The following is a 19684-nucleotide window of genomic DNA, read 5'->3' on the forward strand; positions in this document are numbered from 1 at the left end:
TTGAGTTGTGTTTTCAGCAACTCAAAAAAAATGTGCTGGGGTCTGAATGCCATCAGTTATCTTACTCTAGAATATAAATTCGTCTGTGTTGATTCTGTTTTTTGTTTGTTTTCATAGTGCTCACTTCTACCAAAAAATACAATAAATAAGAAATAATACAAACAGCGCTTTAATCCTTCCTTTTATGAAATCGGGGCGTTATGTTAAATAAGGAAACCAAAACCCCACATAATTTTTGTTCCCTCAGCATCTGATTGTTTTTATGTTCCAACCAAAAACCCATAAAACCATACATAATATAAATTTTCAAACAGCAACATCTGAGCATGATAATCTAAGTGCTACGCAGCAATCCTTGATAATTTTGGTTTGTTTTTCTTTTGTTTTGAATGGTTCTGTTTCTAGAAATGTTCTACAGTTTTTTTTTTCGAACTGAGGGGTATTTTTATGTTTACAATGATGCAAGCTTTAGTAAAGGCATATATGTATAAAGTAATAAATGTTTGCATTATTGATTGCTATAAAACTTTTAACATGGTAATGCAATGAAGCATTAAACAACGGCCCTATAGAACTATACAGAACTGTCAAAATCTCGTAATGCTTCAATGTTTTCATAATGTAGATTAAACGCTTCATTACTTGACAGATGTAAAATAGAAGTTATCTTGCATTAGCAAGCACAACAAGCACGACTGTATAAGATATAATTAGAGGTTCATAGCAATCATTAAAATACAATAAAGATCCTTTCAAATGCTTATTTTGCCCCATATGCCCCAACAACTGCCGGAAATTCACACTTTTACCTAATTATGAATAGATTTTTAATGTTACTGATTTTAAGTTGATTTTTTTGGCATAAACAAAAAGCGATAAATCTATTATCACCAGAATCATCTTCGGAGTTGTCCAATTTGCCACATTTTGCCCTATTTTCGTAGGAGATTTAAAATGTATTTATAAGAAACAGATACTGCTAAGGAACGTTAACATTAGTTTTAGGTGCAATTGGCAACTAACAGTAATGATGCGCGTATATGAAAGATCTTTTCCCTATTTTACCCTACATGCCCCAAAACCTGCAGGATAATAACATATTTTGTATGGTTTTGCAATGTCACTGATTGCAAAACATAAATGAGATCATTTTGATATATACGAATGCGGTTTATCGATTATTACTAGAATCATTCTCGGAATGGTACAAACAGCTGTCCATTTTACCCCAATTTGCCCTGCTTTTTATGTAATGAATTTTAAGCTAATAAATAAATTAATTAAATTAAAAAATTAATCTCCCTTATTTTCATCGATGCTGAAACCGATGTAATCGAAAAGACAGTCATATATACACTTTTTCTATAATTTTAGCTTCTCATGAAGAATTAGGGTATAATAAGTATTTTATAAAATGTGCCAAGTATAAACAAAACTGATTAAATAGGCTGTCTTAAACTAAAGTACCAATATGTATATAAGATGCTACATTCAATCAATTCTGAGCATATTTGCCACATATTAAGATTAAGATTAATGCTTATTATGTCCTCAGTTCCCCATCAAAAGCAAGAATTGGAAAAAAAGTCATATTTTATAACTGTCCTTTTGATTACATTGGTTTCAGTACCAGAAGTCGATTGATTCGGACATAAGCACGAGAAATCAATTTATTCATGAGACGACAAAAAATCAGGGCGAATTAAGGTAAAATTGACAGCTGTTTGTACCCTCCCGTGATTCTAAAGCTAATCAATAAACCGTATTTGTAAGTATAAAAAATGACTTCATGTTGCAACCATGATGTAGAGTGATGTTACAAAACAACACAAAAAATCTTATCATCCAGCCTAGCATCCAGCAGGTTTTGGGGCGTATAGGGTAAAATAGGGAAAATATCTTTCATATACAAGTATGATTACTGTTAGTTGCCAATTGCACCAAAAACTAATTTTAACGTTCCTTAACAATATCTGTTTCTTATAAATACGTTTTAAATCTCCTTTTTCTATGAACATAGGGCAAAATGGGGCAAATTGGACAACTCCCGAAGATGATTCTGGTGATAATAGATTTATCGCTTTTTGTTCAGGCCAAAAAAATCAACTGCAAATCAGTAACATTAAAAATCCATTCATAATTAGGCAAAAGTGTGAATTTCCAGCAGTTGTTGGGGCATATGGGGCAAAATAAGCATTTGAAAGGATCTTTATTGTATTTCAATGATTGCTATGAACCTCTAATTCTACGTGCAGCTATTTTCAACGATCTACAGTAGTGCTTGTTGTTTGAAAGTACATTTTGACTCTCTTCTTGTATGAAAAAAGGTCAAAATTGGGAAAAATGGACCATTTCCCGTGCCGTGCGGTGAATGAATTTAGCATCAATCGATTTCTCGTATTTTCTTACGTCAGAAATTATCAACTTCACGTACCGAAACCAGCGGCGTTAAAAGATCCGTTTTTTGGGTCGGTTTTTTCCACTATGCAATGCTTCGAATCCTTGGTGGATCATGCCAGGGTTGGAGGCAGCGCTGTTATTGGTCGTGAGCTTCCCATGACGATGAACAGGTAGGTCCTTTCATCGTCACAAGTCAAACCGAGCACTCACGCACTTCGTCATGTCATTTTGCAATGATCATGCGTCATGACGGAAACTTTCATATTGCTTTGAAATTAAAATTTTCACCTGGTCCAAACAAATTCTGGCTAGCCGTTGTATTTAACAGATAGAGAGGACATACATTCATGCTTTGACCGATTTAAACAATGACATAATCCATGAATGTTGTAGTAATTGCCTTGTTTACAACCATGTCACGCTCCGTCATGATCGAAAAATGAGCGAATATTGTTAGACTCTCTTGGTCATTGTCTCTCGATTCGATGACATTGAGAGAGGCACTTCTGTTAAATTCGCGTGACGACCCGTGTTGACGCTTTCCAAGCCTGGTTGGAGGGGTGGACGCCACTTGACCAAAGCTTCGCCTGTGTAAGAACCTACGTTTGAACTGCACGCAGAGAAATAAATTGTAAGCACAATTAAAATCTAGTTCAAATCAACCAATTTTTCAGTTTACTATAGCGACAAACTAATTTCAAGTTTAAACTAAGCTGTTCCATTGTTTGATAATATAAATATTTTCATTTGTCGAAATTTTTGACAGTTCGTAAGAACAAACAGAGATTTGGTAGATTCAACATAAAATAACGGTTTGTTTCAAACGACTGCACTTTTGCTATTAACAAAGCCGGAAAGTGATTGTGTTGGTGACGGCAGCTCGGAAATCTATTTTTAGACGCTCGGAAAGCGGATGGAAAGGAGATCGAATAAAAAGAGACAAAAAGGCGAAACCGATCAACTTTTAGCGAATGCTGTCTTTAGTACCTGCGCGTTATCCATCACGGCCAAAACTGCACTTGGAAGTTGCAGTGATGGATTTGCTACACCTTCCTCGTTGTGGCGAAGTTGGGGTAAGTTTTTCAAAGATGTATGAGTGCTTCCAGGCCAAGTTTGTGATCCCCATTTTGTAGAAACAAATGTGGTTTCTAACGTTGTATGAAATAATGGTGATTGGTTGTTTTAATCGATAAACTCTTAGTAAGAACAGAGAAATATAACTTCGGTATAAGTAAATTCTCAGTTTGAAAATCAACCAAGCGTTTTATTGTTTCAAACAAGCGTCATTTTTCTACGTGTGGTTAACTGGGTTGGTAAACAACCATCCGAAAGTGTCTTCCACGGGAATCGCAGCATTTATCTTTATCCTACTAAGGCGGCGTGAGGTTTCGGTATTTTTGAGATTACCAACAATTTATTAGCGATGTTTGATAAAGATTCCCTCAAAATTTCTAGTGATATCTTTGAGTACTTGATAGAAACAGTTCCTGGACGAATTGCATAAAATATCCTTGTACTGCTTGGAAAGTTTTCACCAATTGGATGCCCAAAATTTAGCGTAGACAGGCTTTATCCTTTAATATTTGTAGCAGTACGTACGCTCAACGCGAATCAATTAATTTACCACTTATGCGATCAATAACAACTAACAACTTGAAATCTTCGCTCTCCGACATCAACATCTATCAACTACCAAAACAACTATCAAAACTCGATCCGCGATGTCCCCGCGCGAGTCCACTGATTCGAACCGGCTTAAATCACTCACCACCAGCATCGCTCATTGGCTGTCGTCTGTCGTGTATATGATCACTTGAGTCCTCCCTAGCTCTCACTCTCTTCGCGAAGTGGATTCGCGTCGCGGGATTGTCGCCGCCGCTTGATAGGTCCTCATCATAAACCCGTTCGAAGCGTCTCTTCTCCGTCTGCTGTGTGTGGGACTTGCTGAAGTGAGTATCCAATCCACCGCCGGCTGTCCTCGCCACGGACGCCGATCGCGACGACGCTTGCATCCAAGATCTGCTTCTCGCGCGTCGTGACATAATTCAAGAGCTCCTTCCGCGCCGCGGCGCCGCCGCACCGCGACTGCAGCAGCAGCACAACGACGACAGTGTTCGAATTTTGTGTTTTTCCTCATGTTGTTGCTCTCCGGCGGCGGCGCCGCGCCGTCCGTCGTTGTCGACTGTCGTTGCGGTTTGGTTGGTTGTGGGCTTGAATTGGTGGTTAACAACATCCACACTAGTAACCAACAGACCAGAGACGGTCAGATCGCTCAGCTCAGTTCAAAACAGGGTTTCGTTCCGAGAACACACGTAATCTATAAGTGTGTAGTCAGAGTCGGTTGGTTGGTTAGTACGAGCGAGTCGAGCGTGTCCTACAAATCTGCGAATTCTCTTGAGTCGTGTCGGATTCGTCGCGGGTTTGTGCGAAAAAAAAAGTGTTACAATTCGGGTGCTGAGTGATCTTAGTGTTTGAAGTGTTTCTTTGCAGAGGTAGATGATTTGGTGCAAACCAGAAGAATACAGATCTCGAAGGCCGTAATCAACTGTGAACAAGTGCATTTCTGGGTGAAGATTGATCGATCCACGGAACTAGATCCACAGTGATCGCGGTGCGCAAAAACGGGTTCTTGATTGTGAGACAGTGTACGAAGTTAACCGCCACAAGCAAAAGGCGACAACGCGTTCGGTGGAGGCCAAGGTTATCCATTCTGAACAATGATCTTCAACCAGTAACGCCACAGCGCCGTCGTCGTCGTCATCATCATCATCACGTTCGAAGCCTACAAAGTCGGAGCCTGTGGTGGTGGACTTCCATCACCTTCACCGTGCTGCAGCCTATAGTGAAGCATAGATTTTTTTTGCTCGATCGATCAACGATCACCACCCGTGCGTACCTATACTCTGTATGTGTCAACGACAACGGTCACCGACAAGTCTGGTGTCCTCTACAAACAACCGCACACCCACCGCTGTGTGCCGCTTGGGACCTGCCTGCCGGTTATTGCTGGGAGCCAAGTTGTACCTTCACATGAACTGACATCTGAGAGTGATCGAACGCAAATGGACAATTTTAGGAGCCGGCACTTTTTTTTTCTTATTTCAGCTGTGATTCGCATCCGATTGAATTACTTTCAATTTCGGCTGCCGTGCGAAACGAAGCGCGGGTTTGTCATGTAAAGTTTAAGCAGTGCAGTAATTAGTGGTCGTGCTGTGTTCGGCAGAGTGGTCCAAAATAGTCCTTTACGAGAATTTTGAACCTTACCCCCTGAAAATTATAGTTCTAGTAATAACACCATGAAGAAGAAGCATTATGAAATTTCATGAACACCAAGGTTTCGATTGCGTCTGCATTCCATTCGGGCTTAGGATTAGTCAACCCTCGAGTATCTCATAAAACACATTTTGGTCACCGAAACATTCATCTCAAGAGGAAATTTTGAAATTGAAACATCAAAATTCAGTCATACTTTGAACCACTCTAGTGCACAGAAGTATAGCGGAACGGGCTTTCCGGTATTGATATTTTAGCGGCTGGCAGGGATCCAGTTTGCAAAATCTGCGAAGCTCGTGTCTCGATGACATTCGACAGGGCTGATTTGTTATTTTCCTTTCGAATGGCAATCTGAGTGAACGGATTCAATTCGTCGGGCCGTCAATTAACTGTCGCAACTTATTCAGAAGGTGTCCTGTCAGCTCCGGTTATCAACCAAGTAATTGTCGTGTCAATATTTTGAGCCACCTTACTTTCCGATATCGGATATTATACCTGCTTGCAGCTGTTAATGTAGGTCAGAGATTACATGAATTGCGTTGCTGGGACAAATTCGGTAAATCCTCCCTCGCGCACAGGCCCAGATAAGATACGAAGAAGTTTTGTTTTGTGTTTCGAGGGGTTGAACGTATCTGGCAATCATTTGCAATCAAACTGTCTCATAATTGCTGTTGATGAGTGTTTTACAAAACATGATAAGCGACTAAACTGGATGTTAGGACAACATTGACGGTTCCAAGCTGTTCAACAGATAAGCTATTTTGGGGACTGAATCTTGCCATGAGTGGAGAATAATCCGGAAAACGCCTCTGAAAAAAACATAGCGAAGAGACCATCTCGGTAGGGCTTCTTTTAGAGACACTTTTCCGCTACAAATCAGTCAATTTTAAACCGATTGACTTGATTTTATTGTAAGCGGTGAGATCTGGTGAGATACGCAGAGTAGAGTAGAGGACTTGTTTTGGCCCGGGGCAGGTAATTTGACCAATCTTGGGAATTTTATTTCATTTATCATATAATCTCTACAAAATCTTGGCAAATTATAATTATAACTTCTATTAATCCTTTGTCAAGATTTTGTAGAGATTATATAATAAATATAATATAATTCCCAAGGTGGGTCAAAATACCTGCCTCGGGCCAAAATACGTCCAGAATAATATCTAGTCAATTCAAGTCAATTGGTTTACTATTGACTGATTTATAGTTGAAAAGTGCCCAAAATAGCTACCACTGCCCAAGTGGTTCGGAACCCTAATTATCGTTTCTTGAACCCATAAGAAGGGAATTAAGATACATCTATAAAACCGATTTTCGATCCAAGGCCCTGAGGGCTAAGTCTCATTGCGATTTGACCTGCTGAAGGCTCAGGCCCTATCAGCTAGCACAACAAGCAGCTGCTGACAGTGAGGCCTTCACCTGCCCCGGCCCTTACCGGGAATTCCTTTCTAACCACGAGCTCGGGTCCAACCCAGTTGACAGACGCCACGACAGCAACGCTACCAGAATGTTCTCCCCGTGGCTACTTAATCGCTGTAAAGGTCGATTTCGACTGCAGCGCACCGGTATGATCTACGTAGCCGACTCCAAACCCTTGTATCACCTCTTGTATCGCGTCTGCACTAGCCAATCTCCGAGTTCACGCGCCACCTTCTCTGTCGCTCCAAGACGTTGTAGGTGATGGCCATTGAAATGGCATTCCAGCCCAACTCATCCCAACACACCTCTAGACAAGATTGTTCGGAGTCGTGACCTACTCGCAGGAGACAAGCATTCGGTCAGGCATTGTGGGAAAACGCGGTCAAACGAATAAAACGCGTTCCGCTGTTTCCTCTAAACCAGCAAAAACCGGACATTCGAGAGAATTCGCATTACCGAAACGATGTAGATACTGTCGGAAGCAACCATGGCCTTAAAGGGCTTGGGTCAGGTAGAATGTTACTTCCCCATGGCGCCTGTTAGCCCAACTATCTACCCTCGGGATCAACCTATGGGTCCACCTTCCTTTGGTGGAACTGCCCCACGCGTGCTGTCATTTGACCATGGAGGCCATCCTGGAAGTCCTGTGTATACCTCTTCTTCCGCACGTTTCGAAGCATTCTATGTCCTCTCCGAGAAGGATACCGATAAGACACCATACCAGTGATGACGCAGCGCGCATCGTGTGACACGTTACGCGCTCGCATCCCTCAGGTACGTTAGCCTATAAATACTTTCCAGCTTACCACGGTAGCTTAGCACCGTGTCCCAAGTCGGGCCGCCATACTTTAGTATGGACGAAGCGATACAAGCCAGAAGTTTACGCTTGTTGGCATACACCGCAGAGCTATTGGACATCATCCGGGACAGTACCGCTATAGCTGTGGAAGCTCTTCTGTAGGCGTAATGAACGTGGCTACCGAAGGTGAGCTTATCGTCGATAATCACAGCCAAGTGTTTGACAGAGCGCTTCAAAGTGCAACCGTCTACATTGACCACCGCTTGCTGCTCCGACTTTCGATTGTTCACAATCATCACTTTAGTTTTGTGGTGTGATTCCTGGACCTCATCCACTCCTCCACAATTAATATCGAGTAGGCTGCAGTTAATTCCACTTCTTCAATCGATTCAACGTAGACCTCCAGCGTAATGTAGTTAGCGAAGCCGACGATTGCCACTCCCACTGGAAACTTTAACCTCAACACCTCGTCGTGCATGACAATCCATAACACCGGACCCAGGATGGAATGGAACCTTGCGGGACTGCTGAAGTTATGTGAAAGCACTTCCGACCCACCTCTGTGTCGTAATCTAGTACTCGATGCTGGAAGTAACTTCCGAGAATCTTGTAAAGGTACCCGGGTATCCCCAGGTGCAGGAGCGCATCTGAAATATCCGCCCAACTGGCGCTATTAAAAGCGTTCCTTACACCCAGAGTCACTACTGCACAGTAGCGAATCCCCCTCCTCTTACGCTGGAGCGCTATCTCGGCGGACTTTGAAACCAACAGGAAAGCATCTACGGGGTCGACCTCCGCTTCCGGAAGCCGAATTTTCTACTCGAGAGACCTTTCACACCCTCAACATTCTGTTGAGGATGATCTTATCGAGTACCTTCCCCGCCATGTCGATCAAGCATATTGATCTATATGCTGACGAGTCTCCGGGTGGTTTCCTGCCTTTGGCAATAGAACCAGGCTCTGCCGCTTCCAAGCTTCTGAGAAAACTGTCTCGTCCAGGCATTTCTGCATTACAGACCTGAACATCTCTTTTAGGACCATGTTCTGAACTCCGTCAGGACCTGGGGCCTTACCTACGCTAAGCGAATTTGCTATCTCTGCAAGTTCCACATCGGTGACCCTCTCCTCATCGCCAGCCCCAGTCTCTGGCTGTCCTACAAAAGAAAACCAAGGACAAGGATCATGACGCGGAAAAGCCCCTTGATGATCCCTTCTAAAATCTCTGGAGATTGCTCTGTAATGCCATTACACCTCTCTTCTTGACTATCACGATTCTATAGGCATCATCCCACGGATTCACGTTGGCACTCTGACAGAGACCCTCGAAGCAGGCCTTATCTCGGTCTACAGCGTGACTTCAGCAGCTGTGAATACTACCCTCTGTTCGTTTCGCTCTTCCTCAGATCGTGCTCGCTGCATCAGCCACCTAGTCCGTAGGTAGGCGCGGCGCAGGTCCGCAATCGCATCGGTCCACCTTAAGCCGGTGGCCTCCCATTTCTAGGGTGGACTCGCCTAGGCATGGTCGCATCACATGCACGTGAGAACACCGCTACCAGCTCGTCGCCGTCTAAACCAAGCAGGTTTCGCTCACGGCGGAGCGCTTCCTTAAAAACCCCTGCGAGGGCTCGGCCTTGGCCTAGCCGCCACTTCCTCTACCCGCTGCCTGCTGTTGTTGTAGTCGATACTGTAACAAACCACCAGGTGATCGCTGTGAGTGTAGCTATCGTCTACTCTCCAGATCGAACTACTTGGCCAGGATTACAAAAAGAAACATCAGTAATCGATTCCGCACCGTACCGACTAAAGGTACTTTTGGTACCAACATTAGCCAGGTTGACAGACGCCGTTTACATTGGCAACCACGAAGCCGTCATAAGTAGTAGACATCAACTCCTGGACGGGGTATTTACCTGTCGTCCGTATCGCCGCCATTTTCCGGACCCATCCGCGACCCAATTGCCGTTGCTAGTATTCAGTATGGGCTTGCTATGATGGCGATGTCTGTCTTCCACTCAGAAACTGCCTGACAAAGCAGTTGCTGAGCTGTTTCACAGTGGTTCAGGTTCAGCTGCGTTACATGCAATGTGGCTTGTTCACTGCGACTTTCTTGAAGTCCTAGTACTTTGGATCACCCGTTGGATGGCAGTTGTTCACGGATTTCTCGGTACAAATCAGACAAATGAGTGGACTCGTGCAGCCTTGTGTCTTATGGCATTCGGCACCGCATGTCCTACACAGTTTGCTCCTGTCAGGGCCTTTGTAGTCCCATGACTTGTGTCCTGGTTCCAGACACCTGAAACAAGCCTCCGGTGGCTCGTGGAATGTCAGATGACATACGCACCAGCCTACCTTGATCCTGCCTACTTTAACGGACCATTTTACGTCTGCCACAGGTAGCTGAACCAAGGCTATCTGTGTCCCTGTTGGCCCCTTCCGTAGCCGAACGGCTGTGGTGGCCACATGCACGTCACACTGTTCCACTTCGGTGACCTCGTCTAGGTTTTTCATATTCAGAGTCGCCTTTTATGTAAGAGCCCTCACCTCTACCCCTCTACCCCTTCGCCAAGGACCTCTTCGGCCAAACTTTTGCAGGCGGTGCCCTTGCGATCCTTATCACGCTTCAGCTCCGGGATCATCTCGCCCGTACGAGTACGTCTGATACTGCGCATGTCGGCTCCCAGATCAACAAGCTTAGCGTCGTTTCGAATCGCCTTCCAGACGTCCAAGTATTTAGACTGTTCGGCCTTGATGATGAACGCGTCGCCTTTTACGCGCTTGGCACCTACTCTTTTACGCCTTCTTGGTTTACCGTCCCTGTTCTCCTCCACCTGCGGCTTTTTCTTCTTCCTCTTCCGCTCGACATTCGTCCAGGGGGGTCCTCCTTTTGATTCACCCTACTCTGTGGTTGCCGAGGGCCAAACAACGGTCGCAACACACTGTTGCCTTCCATCCGGGACGGGCCAGCCTTTTCAGGCCCATCCTTTCCGGGACGCCTGGCTGGGGTCCGACTTTTTTTGCTTAAACGATTATTTTAGGCTCATGCGCCAATAGGTATAACGGAGCCGCACTCATATGAAACTTTTTATACAATTTCAGACTTCGATCTTATTGACTATGTCAGATTTGGGGAACCGTAAAACTCGCTGTTGGGTCGAGGTTACTGGAGACAATAATATTCAAGGAAGGGATAGGATGATGGGGGCTTTTCGTTGACACTTGGCAGCGTGGCGTGGCGTATTGCTGCTGGTCAAACGTAGAGTGGAGAATCGACAACCTGTAGCGGTCTCCGTTATGCCTGTTGGCGCATGAGCCTTAAATAAATGATTAATTAAAAAAAAAACCTGTAGCGATACAAACAAATGATTTTCGAAGGGACACGAGGTGGACAAGTGGAACAGCAAGACGAGATATCAAACGAAGACTTCAGTTTGTTTCAAAAAGTCGTACACAAGCTTCATGTACTCAAGATCGAGTTTGCCCAACACGAGACATTAGACTTCCTTTTCTGGTTTCCCTCGGACCCTGAGGGATGCACATAAATCGGATCTGGCAATACCGTATTCGGGGCATTCCCACACAACATGATTGATATCTTGATTACCTGCACCACAGCTACAACGATTGCTATCTGTGAGCCCTACTCGCATAGGCGAAACTACCGGGGGTGCCAGGCACCATTGCTGTGACATATGGGGCGATGAATGATGAACTAATGAACATTTGTTTATAGTGCACCCCCTGACAAAAATCCGTAGTTTCGCCCATGCCTATTCGATAGAAATGCGAGCCCAGGGAGTAGTGATTGGACATAAGTCGACATATTATCTTAATAAAATCTCGACCCATGTCCAACCTCTTGAACCACGCCGTCTTCGATACCTGTGGGAAAATTGAATGTAACCACCTGCCCAATTCCCCTGCCAACTGACCAAGGCATGCTGACGAGCAATTGTAAAAAAAATCATTGAAGGCGATATGACGATCATAAATATCACCTTCCATAGCGCCTACCTTGGCGAGCGCTTTCTCATTGCCCGGGTTCGAGCAATGCGAAAGGACCCAAACCAAGGTGATATTATATGCTTGATTCGATAAAGCACTCAGAAATGATCGTATTTCGCTTAGGAAATAAGGGGTCTGACTTGACGGCATTACTGCCGACCTTCGGGGTTAGTATCCGCCTAGCATTTCGGGCACCGCCAGACATCTCCTCACCTGTCGGCTGCTTCACTCGCTTCTGCGAGTGCTTATCAATAGCAGTCGCATCCGCCACTCCTTTTGGGCTTCCTGCGAAAGCAAAGGCCTCCATCTGGGCAGGTTTCGTAACCTTTGCTTCCACCGGTACAGCCGCTGCTGCAGTCTTCACGAGTATCTCGTGATCTTGCTTGGCATCGCCAATCGACTTACGAAGTCGAAACTGGGCCGTTTTAAGGCTCTTGCTTATGTCGGACTTTGTGGACGATGATCTTGGAAAGTTGTTGCTCAGCCATCTCGATAGCGGGCAGTCCTTCTCTTTTCTGGTTGATGGTCCTGCTGAACAACCACGCTCCGTCCAGGATCTCCACTGGCTGGCTTGCCGGGGAATGGATCGGAGCTCCCATACTGGAGCTGCGTGTGCAGCTTCCCGCTCCTATCTCTTCGCTTCTCCTTAAAGGAGACCTCACCAATCCACTTTTTGCGAAGGGTTAGCCCCGCCACTACCAGAACTTCCTGTTGATTCTGTTTATTTAAGTTTGAATTCATAGTGAATCCCAAGAGTAGCATGAGAAAAGAGGTTCACCACACCGCCAGAGCCCAGCATTAACGCGGTAAGATCTTACCTCTAGACAAAATAATGTGCTGGAGGGAGGTGCCCAGGTACCCCACAGGCTCCGTTAACGATCGCGATCGAGCTACTTTTTCACCCCCTCGATCACTCATTCCTAGGCACGGTTTGCATGAGGCATTCCACGGACCAGCACGAATCCATTTTAATCTATGTTTTTTAATCTACTTGATATTTTGTATACTATTCCTCTTTATGTGAGAAACCATTTTTTCATATCAAAAGTTCATATTTTGTCTCGACTAACTTTCAAATAGGGCCAATGAAAAAATGGAACACAAGCAAATAAAAAATTATAACAAGGAAACGGCTTGTTCGATCGGAAAGGTGTCTTCAGCACTTTGAACATTTTTGGTTGCGTGTTTTTTTAGAGTGCATGACGAATTTCCCGCAAACTAGATTTTGGGGTTGGCAGCACCTCTCAGATTTCAATAGAATTGTGTAGGTATGAAGACTATGTACTTTAAGGCAACGTTGCATACTTTGTTGTTTTTTTTTATTTTATCTACACTAATATTTGAAAAGGGCTTAAGTTTTTGACCATTTTTTATACCAATGTAACTTAAAAATAACATGACCTACAAAAAAGTGTGGTATGTGTGACTTTAAGGAATTTGTGTGAACTTTCAAGTAAAAAATTGAAATATTGAAAAAACGATCACGCTAAAAAAAGTTAAAAAATAAATTGAAGTCAATTAGGAATACATGCCCATTTGCGAAATTAAATTAATCCTATTGCGGAGAACCAAATCCCACACCAACCATTAAGAATAGAATTCAAAATGGATCAAAGTAATTAAAATGCTCTTATCTGAATCTAACCCAACATAAAATGTTTTTTTTTTTGAGTCAAGCCAATTTTTGGGTATTTTTATACGTGGATTTTCACATATTAATATTGAACATAGCTTTATAGAGTAAAGTGGGGCAAAAGTTCGAGTGGGGCAAGAGTTTCTTTTGAAGTTTTTGAGCTCAATTCAAATTATTTCTTTTGGGTGTCAAGGTTGTTCGAACCCTTTTGAAAAAGAGTCTTTCACTTCAAAAATTATGAAAATTGATCAATATTTCGAAAAGTTATGACAAAATGTTGGTTTTTGATCAAAAAATTGTAACATGCGATGGTTCTTCCAACGCATGGAATGGAATTGTAATGAAAAACAATTTGATGTTTTATTTTGGGGCGTAACTAGGTATATTTTGAAGATGCTTTAGCATGTATAACATGTTACGAAAAAGATTTGGAAATCATATTTTACACATAGTGGGGCAAAAGTTCGAATTGTGGGGCAAAAGTTCGAGTCATGTGGCAAGTTTAGCTATAAACCTAAAAATCTGCAAAATGTACATATTATTACTAAGAATGAGGGAATTATTGAGAAAATTCGATTGAAGTTGAAAAAAATGTTGTTTTATCTGAATTTGGCGGAAAATTACTAATTTTTGGTGTAGTAAATTTAACCCCGATTTGGGTAAAATCCAGATCTAATTTTAAAGTGTATTCCAGTTCTAACATCAAATATTAAGTGGTTTCAGGTATTCCTATTACCAAAGTGTCAAAATAGTGTGCTACGGTTAGCGAAATTCCACAAACACTAGATTCAAACTTTTGCCCCAGTGGTGGGGCAAGAGTTCGAATAAAACACACACATACAAAAAGTGTTGTAACTCAAAATTGGAAAGGCATTTGGTGTAACTTTGTTCAGCAAAATTTTAGCTCATGGATGGTAGAATCACCACACGGTATTTATTTATTTTTATCTGCTTCGATTTTTAAAAAAAAAGGTTGAATTTTCAACTAGGGTCGAACTTTTGCCCCACCTTACTCTATGTTTCAATTATAAATCTATCCAATACAAAGAATATAATTAAGAATATAATTTAGGATTCTCTTTTGAACCAGAACACCAGATCTGTTACACAGAAATTCAGAATATCAACCAGAAGTCGAATTTCATCTCAAAAGTTCCCTTATTCATAGGAGAATAAAATAAATACTTGGCATCAGATAGACTTGTGAATCAAAAATATGGAGCTATGTTTAATTTAATATATGAAAATATCTGTAAAAAACGCCCTGAATAAAAACTCTTGTTTTCTACCGAAGAGAAACACGCAAAATGATGACATGAAGTATTAGTTGTTAGGAACTGTCCATTAAAGACGTAGCATTTTAGGGGAAGTTAATGATATTGCTAGGATCCTTCTATTAGGTATAAGAAAATATACTTTAAGAGGGAAGGAGCTGTCAAAAATTTTCCACCAATGCTACCGTGATTTCGAATGCAGCGATATGGTCCAATAAGGACCGAAACGTCGGGTTAATAAAACATATAGTTGTTTTTGATTGACCAAATTAGACTGAAATGCCAATTAAAGATATCATCCAACGTACAGTCGAAAGTCAAACTCAAAGCAATAAAACAAGTACGACCACGATTCTCATCAGTCAACGAGATTGAAACTTTTACTACAAATCATTTTATTGTAATAGGTAAATATCATTTAAAATAAAAAATCAATAATTTTGCTTTCGGGATGAAATTGATCAGTAAATGAAATACCTTTGCATTTGCCAAAAATATGTTTTGCACCTAAATGAACCACCTCAGAATGCGAAATGCTACGCAAAACTTTTACAAGTTTTCTCAATTTTTAATTATTCAAGTATTAAATTTAATAAATTTCATGAAAACGCCTTAAAGTATGCACTTTTCATACTGAAAAAGTGATTACTTCCGGAAAAGTGCAATTTTATGTATGAATTTGAATATTTATAAAAATTTTGATGATGAAATCGTGTTTAGCAAATACTTGGCAGCTAAAAGCATCCATTCGAATATTAATTACATGTGCGATACAGTCACGGTAACAAAAGTTTGAAAGGGTATTTGAGATTCACCAAACACGCAATTACAGAAAATATTGAATTTAATACAGAAATATGTGACTAATTGACTGTAAAACATCTAACTCATCATTCAATAATCCTTTAGCCGGCCATTTTCTACAAATTGTTTTAAGTTTAAAGCAATATTTTTAACAAATGAAAATGACCCCCACGTCGATCAATTTCACCCGAAATCACGGTACCTCAGAAATGCTTTTCTTCAAAAGTGCCCATCTTGCGATATATGGCAAAATTTTCAATAATTACAAAAATGTCATGTTTTGCAAATTGAAATAATTTATCTTATTTGTTCACATGATTATCTGAAAGTCACCCATACATAACTTTTTTGTAGGTAATGTCATTTTTTAAGTTATATTGAGTAAAAAACGGTCAAATATTTAGCCCTTTTCAAATATTAGTCTAGATAAATAAAAAAAACAACGTATGCAATATTGCTTTAAAATACATAATCTTTAAACCTAAGAAATTCCATCGGATTCTGAGACAGTTTTGCCAAACCCCTACGCGTGAATTCGTCATACACTCTAAAAACACACAACCGAAAATGTTCAAAGTGCCATAACTTTTTTGCATATTTTTTTACCATTATGAAATTTCTACAGATGATAGCTAATAGAATGAACTTTATTCTCACAAAATATCACGAAGGTAAAAAAATAGCTTTTTGAGATATTTAATTTTTAGTAACAAAATTCAGTTTTTTAGAAGAAAAACTAAATAAATTTTTCAATGTGTATTTTTCTGAGAGTCACCATTCATTAACCTACAACTTTGCCGAAGACAGTTTTCCGATCAAACGAGCAGTTTCAGAGATATGATTTTTCATTTGCATGTGTTCCATTTTTTCATAGGCCCTATTTGAAAGTTAGTCGAGACTTCATAAAAAGTTTTAATATGAAAAAAATGGTTATTTGTATTGATTAGAACAGCTGTGCAAAATTATATGCAAATCAAAAATGCAAAATTAAAAAAATGGATTTTTCTCGTGCTGCTTCGTGGAAAGCCTCATGACACCTTGGGGAATTGGAATTGGAGTTAGTAGTCCTTTTCTAAGCCAGCGACTCTACTGTGTATACTCATCCGTAGCATATCATCATAGTCACTATTGACTGCCTTATTTCCCTTGCTCTTTTCAGCAGCATAATTACAGTCAGTCCCCAGTTTGGCATTGACATTTAATTTTGCCAAACTTCAACTGGGTGGGGACCCAGCAGCAGCAGCCAGCTAAATTAGCAATGTATTCCGACTTTTCGGAGCCCCAAATTGTGCCACCTCCTAATTAATGAATCACGTTCTCAGCAGCCGTGCCAATGGCATCGCGTTGGAACTGATTAGCAGTAGCCCACCAACCACCACACAGACAGAACTGGGTGAGCTTGAATTTTATCCACCCAAACACGGTATAGATATGACGACTTCCCGCTGCGCACCATTCACAACTGGAATGTGTCTGAATACATTAGGTTAGGGGCTTCCATAGAGACAAGTGGATGAGGTGCGTTGCACTATCAATTCGGTAGTGGTGGGTTTGTTACTCGTGTTCTTTAGCATAATGTATCCATTATTTTCACCATGTTCAACTACATTTAACTTCCTTTTAACTCTGTAACATATGTATGCTCATGATGATCATGATTGATCTCTTTGATGAAATAACTGTTGTTGCGTGTTGTTTATCTAAATAAGCCAGCACTAGAAACATCCAGAACAAGACAAATTTCAGTGGGATCGTGTAGTTACACGTCGAAAATGAAAAGACCACAAGCAAGACGTCGGGTGTCACCGCGCATGGTGCACTCACGACAGGAAAGGCAGGCAGCTCACATCAGGTTAGATAACGCTTTGATGTGCGGTTCTATCCTATCCCACCTACCTACACCTAAGGACTACCACAACACGAAACCGAACCGCAACAGAACTGTTGCAAGTTGTTCACCTAATTTCCTTGAATTTTGATTAATCGTGTTTTAATTTCGCCTGGTGTCGCTTTCGTATGTAGGTATGTATCCACCGCGCCGATACTGAAGTGTAGACTCGCCGTCTACTCATAGTATTTGTGCGACGACAACTTCGAGCTCCTTAACAGTGAGCGTCGACCCGCGCAGCGCAGTCTAATTCGCGCTCATTAATCGCGACGTCGTCGCATCGCCTCTGAATTGAGCCGCGTCCGGCGTCGTCGTTCTCGTCGGTGGTGGTCGTAAGAGCTCACGCACGTTGTTTATTATTTTAAATCGACCCACACACTAGCTCAAATGGATTTGCACATGGCTATTTAACACAGATTTGACCGGCAAGCCGCGACTGCGGTGGCGGCGTGAGGCGGTGATCGAGCTAAATTTGCATAAAGGTGAATGTGTTATGCATGCGAATGCGACAGAATGTCTGCTGGCACTACACCACGCTACGCTAGTTGCTCACTGACCAGTGAGGAACTAGGAAATTAGAGAATATATTTTGTTACCAGTTCATACCGGAACCGACTTTAGAGATCGGTGTTCCAATGTGTTCTAGAAATTTAATCAGTCAGAAAGTTTTCATTACAGCTAGATCACAGTTTCAATAAATTTCAATAAATTATCAATCAGCTTTGTTAAGCTACTGATCCGTAGCGACACCAGCTTTGCAGGGTTGCTATTCGGCATTCTTGCAACATTCCCTGCCCACCGTATCCTTCCGGCTGTGACCAACTTCTGGAAGTTGGGTTCGCCGTAAAGTGCAGCGAGCTCCTTGGTTTATCTACCACACATCGTTCTCCTGCACACCGCCGAAGATCGCCCTTAGCACGCGTCGCTTGAAAACTTCAAGTGTTTGCATGTTCTCCTCGAGCATGGTCCAATGGTTCATGTCTCGTGCCCGTAAAGGACCACCGGTCTTATTAGCCATTAGCGTTTTGCACATGGTGCTGGTGCGTGGGTGAATCTGTTTTAGACCGCAGCTTCTTCTGAATCCCGTAGTAGGCCCGACTTCCGCTGATGATACGCCTTCAAATTTCACGACTCACATTGTTGTCAGCCGCCAGCAAGGATCCGAGGTAGACGAATTCCTCCACCACCTCGAAGATATCCCCGTCTATCGTAACATTACTACCCAGACGGATCAGGTCGTGTTCGGTTCCGCCTACCCGCATGTACATTGTTTTTGAGTCATTCACCACCAGTCCGACCTTTGCTGCTTCGCGTTTTAGGCGGGTGTACAGCTCTGCCTTCATTCCAAATGTTCTAACGATAATGTCCATGTCGTCCGCAAAGCACACAAATTGACCGGATTTTGTGAAAATCAGTCTCCGGCTGTTGCGTCGCATCACACCTTCTAGAGCAATGTTGAAGAGTAGGCATGAAAGTCCGTCCTCTTGTCGCAGTCTTTGGCGAGATGCGAATTAACTGGATAGTTCACCCTAAATTCTTACGCAGTTTTGCACACCGTCCATCGTTGCTTTAATCAGTCTAGTCAGCTTCCCAGGAAAATCGTTTTCGTCCATGATTCTCCATAGCTCTGCGCGGTCGATTCTGTCGTACGCCGCCTTGAAGTCGATGAACAAGTGATGCGTTGGAACCGGGTATTTACGGCATTGCTGTAGGATTTGCCGTACGGTAAAGATCTGGTCCGTTGTTGACTGGCCGTCGATGAAGCCGGCTTGATAACTTCCCACGAACTCATTCGTTTTAGGTGACAGACGACGGAAGATGATCTGGGATAGCACTTTGTAGGCAGCATTCAAAATAGTGATCGCCCTGAAGTTCTCACATTCCAAATGGTCGCCTTTCTTGTGAATGGGGCAGATTGCCCCTTCCTTCCACTCCTCCGGTAGCTGTTTCCCTGATCCTGACTATCAAACGTACAAACGGTGTAAACGGGTGGTCAACTTCCCTGGGCCGATCTTGATGAGTTCAGCTGCGATACAATCCTTACCAGCTGCTTTATTGGTTTTGAGCTGATGAATGGCATCCTTAACATCCCTCGGCGTGGGAGTTCATTTCCGTCCTCCTCTACACTGGCGTCGTTGTTTCCTCCGTTTCCGTGGTATCTCGTGTCTACGTTCTCCACGCCATTCAGGTGT

General features: G+C 42.4%; 1 protein-coding gene across 5 annotated transcripts in view; it reads left to right on the forward strand.

The window, feature by feature from the left end:
- The window catches only part of LOC109433057 (cGMP-dependent protein kinase, isozyme 2 forms cD4/T1/T3A/T3B), an 822160-nt gene that overhangs the window by 426392 nt on the left and 376084 nt on the right, over positions 1 to 19684 (forward strand). Inside the window, exon 1 of one of the 5 annotated variants that reach the window (XM_062851137.1) lies at positions 4570 to 5399. The exons of 3 other annotated variants lie outside the window; for them this stretch is intronic. The gene's annotated coding sequence lies outside the window, so the exon portion shown is untranslated. Of the gene's footprint in view, positions 1 to 4569; positions 5400 to 19684 lie in introns of those variants that run through there. One more of the 5 variants, XM_062851138.1, reaches the window with a different exon arrangement.

This window comes from Aedes albopictus, chromosome 2 (genome assembly GCF_035046485.1).
Source record: "Aedes albopictus strain Foshan chromosome 2, AalbF5, whole genome shotgun sequence".
NCBI classification, from domain to species: domain Eukaryota; kingdom Metazoa; phylum Arthropoda; class Insecta; order Diptera; family Culicidae; genus Aedes; species Aedes albopictus.